The sequence below is a fragment of the Protomyctophum parallelum genome (assembly GCF_964188405.1).
Source record: "Protomyctophum parallelum genome assembly, chromosome: 1".
NCBI lineage: Eukaryota > Metazoa > Chordata > Actinopteri > Myctophiformes > Myctophidae > Protomyctophum > Protomyctophum parallelum.
Genome location: NC_139697.1, coordinates 26,294,824 through 26,303,474, shown reverse-complemented (window position 1 = coordinate 26,303,474; position 8,651 = coordinate 26,294,824).

The following is an 8,651-nucleotide window of genomic DNA, read 5'->3' as shown; positions in this document are numbered from 1 at the left end:
CACTCCAGTCAGCTGATCTCACTCGTGCGCACGCGTACGACCGTTTGTTTTGAGTCGAACACGGACGGTAATTGGCTACGCAACCGACACAGAAAACAGCAAATATGAAAGAATAATACCATGGCGTGGCATGCAGTCTACTTGTTTAAACAGCATAGTGTTTTGTCCGGGGCTCCGGACCCGTGTTTATTTTGTATTATGCCTCTCTCTTTGACATTGACGGTTGACATTGCCTGTCTCTGCATGGGATATCATGGCGAATCCTTAATCCTGGCGGAGCTAACTGCACTACCTAATACTTTCACTAGATGGTGATGTAGCAACGCCACTGCACTAAGGCAGTAGTTCCCAAACATTTTCATGTCAAGGACCCCCAAATTGGCACTAATTACCCCCCCCCCCCCATTTGAAAATATATGCCATGAAGGACCCCAATGAGAGAAGATTTTTTTACCGCTTTAACAGTGACTTTCAACCATTTTCATAAAGGTCCATTTGGTTCCTAATTATCATCTAGCTGGGTACCCCCTGGAACTCTTTCAAGGACCCCTTTGGGAACCACTGCACTAAGGCTTTATTTCTGAGACAGAAACAGACTACAGTTGTATTGAGGAGGTCCATCAAATTGCTGTCTGATCTTCAAGAGGCCTAGCCTTTCCCCAGAGCGTTGTCATCATCTTGACATACAGAAAATAATGTTTAATTTCAGAGTTCTTGTCTTTCAGATTGACCTTTGCAGTCTATCCTCAATCCTCATTTTGTGTCCAAATTATGCTTTCGTTATCTCTCATTCCACCACCACCTGTAGCATAATACCTCATACAATCAGAAATTAGGAGCCCCCACCGGGCACCGTATCCAAGGGGAAGAGATATGAGGGTTGGGTTCCAGGCTAAATACTATGCCCCATAAGTCCATCAAATGTAAGAATTGAGAATAATTTGATTTAATAGCCTAGTGTGGGGAGCTTGAAATTAAATAATGACTGTTAAGGGCTTGATGTATTCACTGTGCGATACTTGAGCTCTTCTTGAGCATTTCTGTGGAACTTCTTGACCTCCGACTTTGCAGTAAATGATAATTGTCATCTTAGGTCACCATGGTTTAGTGCACTGTTTCTCAACTAGTGGTCCATGGACCAGTGGTCCTGATTACAGCAGGTGGTCCATGTCTGTCTCGTCTTGGCTGTAATGGACAGGGACAGAATCAACCTTGCCCTGTACATAGGCCTATTTGTTTTTCAGAAATACCACTCTCATGCATGTATTGAAGGTAATACATTTTTTGCTTTATATGGGAATTGTATCTGACAACTCATCCAGAACTGAGTTTGTGGACAATGACCTGATCCTCTTTTGTAGTAGGTTGAATTACTTTTGGAATTGAAGCACAATAAGCCTCCTCAAATGACCACTGATAATGACGATAATGTTTTTAATTCAAAGTTTCTCCAAAATAATTTTTTTTTATTTTATTTTTGTTTAAATAAATAAAAAATGCTATTATAGACGATTAACCAAGCCGGAAGGATTCAAAGCTCTGGACTTCACAATGGTGGGCGGGTACTTTTACCCTTCACCACCTGACTCCTGAGTGCCGTTATTGGGTTTCTAGCAAAGAAAGCCAGCCTTCAGTCTATGAACGTCTTGTGCTCACTGCAGTGTACACTGTACAGGCTTTTCCTGGTTGTTTATGTATGATGTCAATGTTTTCTGGGCAACAGTAAGAACACAACGTCTCCTGTTGAGACTTTCTTAAAAGGACACAGAATGCCTTGACTATTATCAACTAACTTATTTTTTATCAACTATAGCCCTATTTTATTAACTAGCTCTATTTTATCATTCATCATACAACCATGTCGTACAGGGTAAATAGACATTCTACAAGCTACAATTTGTTAACTTGTAGATCAGTTATTTTAATTTGTTTTTCGTTTTTTCCGGCTATAATGACACACATGACCTAAAAACTTTAAAAGTAATTTTATGCTTGAAAAACACACCTGTGTCATTCATTCACTGAACTCCTGACCACACTCACTGAAGCAAGACGAGTTCATCTAATATAATGGAATGTAGCAAAGGCTGTGAGACATTAAATGATGTGATGAGGAATTGTTGACAAATAAACTCTGAAGGTACCCAATAACTCCTTAGTTAAATCTAAACCCTGCATTCCTTGAAATATTGGCATGGTCTCAAATAGCCTACTGAGTGTTTCGGGAATTCCACCTCTGAAGCCTTAAGTTCTAATTCCATAAGATTTGTGGTCAAACAAACCGTTTGTTCACTAGTGTATTGCAGTTGATTGATATACGTATTAAGCCGTGGACCTTAAGTGCCACAAGGCACGAATAAGTGGTTAGGTAACAGCCCAGGTAAAGCTATGGACCCCCATTTGAAAGGATTTTGTGCCAGGCACCCTCACAAGATAAGTTTTTTGTTGTAAGTTGTATTTGATTTGGTCATATTTCTACAACTGATAATGAAACCTATGATCTGAATATTCATTCCCTAAATAAAAGGGAAATTAAACTGTTCCTCGTTTTTTTCCGGGTGACCCCCTGAAACCCCCTCAAGCACCCCTGGAGGTTCCTGGAGCCCATCTACGGGGTCACAGGTTCCATATGGTGTTGAGAGAACCACTAACTCCTTATGCATCACATAAAGAAATATGCTGAGATTAAATCTGGATAGTATAGGGCCGAGCTGGTTGCTCAACCTATATATCAGGGGTTCAGGTCACATATATATTTAGTTATCGAAATGAGCTGCTCATGATGTCAGGGGAGGGGATACAATTAGGCTCCCTCTCCCTCTCTCTCTCTCTCTCTCTCTCTCTCTCTCTCTCTCTCTCTCTCTCTCTCTTCACTTTAAACTGTCTCTCTGATTTATGGAGGTTAGCCTCAAACCTTTTTGAACACCTTTTTGGCAAACATTTTCTATTTGCCAAAAGCTACTGTGTAATTCATTCAACAATCTCTAGTCTCTGTGTTGCAGAGTCGGTTAGTCATGTAAGACTTTTGCTCTTATTTGGGTCAGCTTCTACTATCCTCAAGACAAGGTAAGGCAAGTATATTCGTCTGGCACATTTCATGCACAAAATGTTCCCAAACACCTTTTCTCTTTAACCACTTAAAGCAGTCAGTTGACTTCATCCACACTTACCACCTGCCTGGAGGAGATAAAGGCGTGGATGAACCTCAACTTCCTTCAACTTAACAGCTCCAAAACCGAAGCCATCCTTATTGGCACCCCCCACCAGATCCAAACATGCCCCATAACCAGCATCTCATTCTCTGGTCAGGATATTCCTCTCTCATCCACACTCCACAGTCACCAACCTGGGTGTGAAAATGGACCCACAGCTCAATTACGAGGCACACATCAAACATCTGTGCAAGACCTCATTTTTCCACCTCAGGAACATCTCCAAACTCAAAGCAAGAGCCTCCAGAGGACTGAATACAAGATCTCCTTACTTACACACCAGTGCATCTACGGAAATGCCCCCCACCCCCCGCCTCAAAGAACTCATCGCCCCTAAACCCGCCACTCGAAGCCTCCACTCCTCCAACACCCATCTTCTCCCTGTCCCCCACACCAACCTCTGCACCATGGGTGACCGGGCGGCCGGGCCTTCTTCCACACATGCAGCCCCATGTCTGTGGAACTCTCTCCCTATACCCACCTGCAAGCACCACAGTCTGTGGTGTTTTACTGATTATGATGTTGCTTACGCTTCTTTTATTGTATTGTATTTTATTGTATTTCTTTTGCCATGCTTTTTTTTTTTTTTTAATTTACTTTTTATTGAATTTTAATCAGACAATTGACAATACAGACAATACAAAACAAGACAAGACAATATACATACAATACACACAAGGGGGAAAAACTGCTTCTCTTCTCAATTGATGATCAAGAATACTAGTACCTCAAACAGGTGTATCTGCTTCTACAGGTTAAACAAATGAGTTTAAACAAAATCAGGTCTCATTGTCGAGATATGAGCAATCCATCTAAACCAATTATCTGTGAAGACTTCAACCTGACCTCTAAAGCTGAATGTAATTATTTCCATAATAAATATACCATAGATTAAATCAATCCATTCATTTATAGTTGGTATAACATTTGTAAGCCACTTTTTTGTTAAGGCTTTTTTGGATGCCACCAGCAATACCCTCATTAGATACTGATCCTGCTTTGCAAAGTGAAGTCCTCCCAGATCTGCAAGATACATGGTTTTAAATAAATCAAAAGGAAGGAATGTCAACACCAAAGACTGCTTCCAGGACACTGTGGACACTTCTCCAAAATGGAACCACAGAAGGGCAACTCCAGAAAACATGAAAATGATTCGCCAATGTTTCCCCACAGAGTCTCCAACAGTCCGACTGATGCGTGTAGTGTCTTTTCTGAGCTGGAGTGCAAAAGAAACGACTCACATTTTTCCAGCTGAATTCTCTCCATGTGGGGGAACTACTCATTTTCCACTGATGTTCACATATTCTTTCCCATTCTTCTGTTGATATAGTAAGGTTGCCCTCCGTTTCCCATCTTGCTTTAATATTCAGAGTATTATCTCCTTTCATGTTTTGCAGAACTTCATATAAATTTGAGACTATCTTTTGATTAGTAGAGTCTGCATATGCATTTTGGAAAATCTTAATGATCTCTACTCCTGTTGTATCTTCTCTTCTTAATAGAAGTCTCTGATTTGTAGGTACCTAAAAAGGTCCCAATTCTGCAAATTAAATGTGTCTTTCAGGTCCTGGAAGCTCATCACATTACCTTGTTTTAAAAGAGTACAGTATGCAGAGAGGCCATTCCCAATCCAACCTCTAAACCTCATGTCATGTGTACTAGGTCTGAAGTCTGGATCATATGCAAACCATTTGAGAATTCCAGTTTTGTCCTTCAGCTTATATCTCCTAATTATTTCACTCCACACCTTCAATGAACCCGTTATCATCACATTCTTTTGCCATGCTTTTAACCTTGTAGCACTTTGAGATTCGTAATAATGTAAAGCGCTTTATGAATAAAATAAATATTATTATTATTATTATTATTATTATTATTATTATTATTATTATTATTATTAACATTATTATTAATATTATTATTATTATTATATAGTATCACCAGATGGCACGAAATGGGGGAGAAAAGTGGTTTGGGAACATTTCGTGCATGAAATGTGCCAGACAAATAAACTTGCCTTACCTTGTCTTGAAGATTCAAAGAAGCTGACTCAAATAAGAGCAAAAGTCATCTTACATAACAAACCAACTCTGCAACACAGACAGATTGTTGAATGAATTACACAGTAGCTTTTTGCAACTAGAAAATGTTTGCCATTTGGTGGAGCCTGCAGAACCATTGCAGATTTGCGGCTCAAGAATCCACCACTCCTGAATAAAGTGTCTGGTGCAACGCACAGGTCCTGGACCTGGTGAGAGCAGGAGTGGACCTGGTGAGACGGAGGAGGGGGCCGGACAAGAGTCATCCCACAGAGCCTATATTCCTTCCATGCGCCAGATTGATCTATACCCCCCAGTCCCGGCAGTGTAGTTCCGGAGCAACGGATTGTGTGGCCCTGGTTTGCCATAATGGGACCGATTTAAGGTAGCGACTGGGATGTATGTCGGGACTTGAATACCCAGGCTGGGTCACCCGAGTGAGGGACCTATGTTGCAACAAGACCCGAAACCGTGATGACCTTGGGGCAGCCTACAACAATGAGGATATTTCCCTGGTCCATGCGAGGTATACAGTATAGGCTAGCCTATAGAGTAGACCTTCTCATCTTTGTTCTGTGCACTAAATATCTTCTGTGAAAATAGACCCAGAATGCTATGGGGTTCATGTGGTTATGCCTTAGTCGTAGTATAAATTAAGCATTACTCTCTCCGAACACTCTCCATCAAGTTTCTTAACCACTTAAGCGCTTTATTAAAACTTTCCCGAAATAGCTGATCTACAAGTTCAACACACCTGTTGCATCACCATGCAGGGCTGCCAACACTCCTGGATCCTGCAGGAGTCCCCATGCATTCGGTTTTCTCCTGGATTTGGTATCAAAGCCCCAGAAAACAGGAACTTACATCTACTATGTTAAAAGGTTTCTGGGGAGGACCCCTAGAACCCCCGCTTGGGCGTTGTGGGCAGTGTTTCCAATCATACAGAGATGTTCTTACATTGCATCTTACATTACTGCCCCGGAGTCTCCTGTATGAGAGTCCCCAGTATGGACGTGAATCGAGGACCTCCCTAGGGAGACGCCCGAGAGGCATCCTAACCAGATGCCCGAACCACCTAAGCTGCAGGCTCCTTTCCAGGCGAAGGAAGTGGCTCTACTCCGAGTCTCTCCCACGTGACTGAACTTCTCACCCTATCTCATAAGGATGCCAGCTACCCGTCGGAGAAAACTCATTCCGGCCGCTTGTATTCGCGACCTTATTCTTTCGGTCATGACTCATAACCCACACTTCATGACCATTGATTGATTGATTGAAATATTTATTAACAGTTTGCAGAATTACAATACATTTCAAGCACAAACTCAATACAAAGACTGTTAACTGTGAGTGGACGACCCAATTAAGCATTACACTTGTTTACAACAGGGTCCACCTTGTTCAATTCACCAAAACATTTAGAGACGTACAAATAGACACTTCTATATAGTTAAAGAACAGAACAGGAATTCATCATAAAGGAAGCAAAAAGGGAAAGGAAACATAATACAGTGAGGGGAAAGGGGGGGGGGGGATTCAGATTTTACAGGGGCCAGTTTCGAATTGCAGCCATCCGTAGGTGCCCTTTGAGAGCGGTTTTGAAGGAGTCAAGGGATTCACATGTCTTAATGACTGTTGGTAGGGCGTTCCACATTTTGGTGGCATAGGAGCGAAAATAATTTAGTCCCTTGTTTGTGCCGAATCTGGGTTGTACATGGTTTGTTGCACTTCCTCTGGTGTTGTGGGTGTGGACTTCGTTTACATTAAGGAAGTATCTAGACAGGTACATGGGTATCTTGGTGGACCGGTGGTGTATCGAATATTGTGGACCAGACCCATTGCAAGATTCTGTACTCTGTCGTCGACCCTAAGCCATCCCAGCCTGTCAAAGTGGGCAGGGGTAAGGTGGGTTCGGGGGGTGAGGCCAAGTAGGAGCCTGACCAGTTTGTTTTGGGAGGTCTGGAGCCTTGTTTTAAGGGCGGTGAGAGTATAGGATCGAAGATTGCTCGGTAGACAGAGAGCTTCTGGCTCAACAATGATGATGACATGCCCAAAATAGGGATTCAATGTTGATAGTGATTCATTATACGCCTATCAGAATCAACATTTCTAGCATAATACCTGTCCAAATAAACACTTGCATGGAATGACAGTGTTTTGCACTGATAGAAAAAAAGACTTTGCCTTGCCTTTGTCTTGACCTCTCACGTTTATATTTAACTTTCCTCTATTAATATTTAAAAATTGGTTAAATGAACAATATGTGACTGCAGCAAAGAAGATGTGTGCTTACTTTACTTTACTTTAGTGTTAATTTACTTACTTTACTTTACTTTAATTTGCCTTACTTTATTTGTTTAGACTGGACAAAGCATATTACCGGTAGGCCTATGTAAAAATACACCAGATTTAGTAATAGACAAAAAACACTGAACAAGAGTGAATACATACCTTTATGTACACATACCCTATAAACACCAAGTTAGTTCACATATAGGTTTGTGAACTAACTTGGTATATGATATACCTATACTCGCACATTTAAGCCCTATCTCCATTGACCAGGGTATTCCTACGCACTCCCTTCCTTTCCCCCGATCTACAAGCTCACAACATGTCGCATTGTGACACATTGTGAGCTTGTAGAATGTATATTTCCCTAGAATGCTAGTATAGCCTAATACTAATATAATATGATGTCAGCTTTAAGCCACGGGTACAAAGTTTCAGTCACACCCTCAGAGATTATGTTTGATGAACTTTGGAAATGTAATTAAAACATTTCAAAGAGTAAGATGACATGACATAATGAGGTGGTTATTCTTTACATGTGAACGGTGACAATTCAGTATTTCAGCATTCTGCTAAACACTAAATGTGAGTAGAACATTAAAGTATTAGTAAATGCTGTTATTTAGATTTATTGAAAATATCTATTAAAATCCCTGCTTTTGTTTATTTTTGCTGAGAATACATATTATGAAACCATGGTAAACTGCATAGGCCTACTGACAAGAGTCCTGTTACTGTAGGCTACACACAGGTTTTGTGACTTTTTGTGTGTGTGTGTGTGTGTGTCTTTAGTTGTTGTTGTTGTTTTTTTCCACGATTTTGTAACCCATTTTTCACCCCTGTGTCAATCATCCTGTGATGTGATCCTGGGCTCTACACACCCTCCGCCAACCTAGGGAGAGCAACAGACTTAACTCACGCTTCCTTCATGCTTGAGTGTCCAAGTTGCTCCTTTACACCTGAAAGGGGGGGGGGTTTCCCTGGTTGGACGTAGCGCGTGGAAGGAACACGTTATTCCAACCAGTTCCTTTCCCCTCCATCAGGCGTCCCGGCTGGCCAGGGGGAGGCAGTTTAGAGACCAGGATTACTGCATGTTTTTGTGAGGGTACCC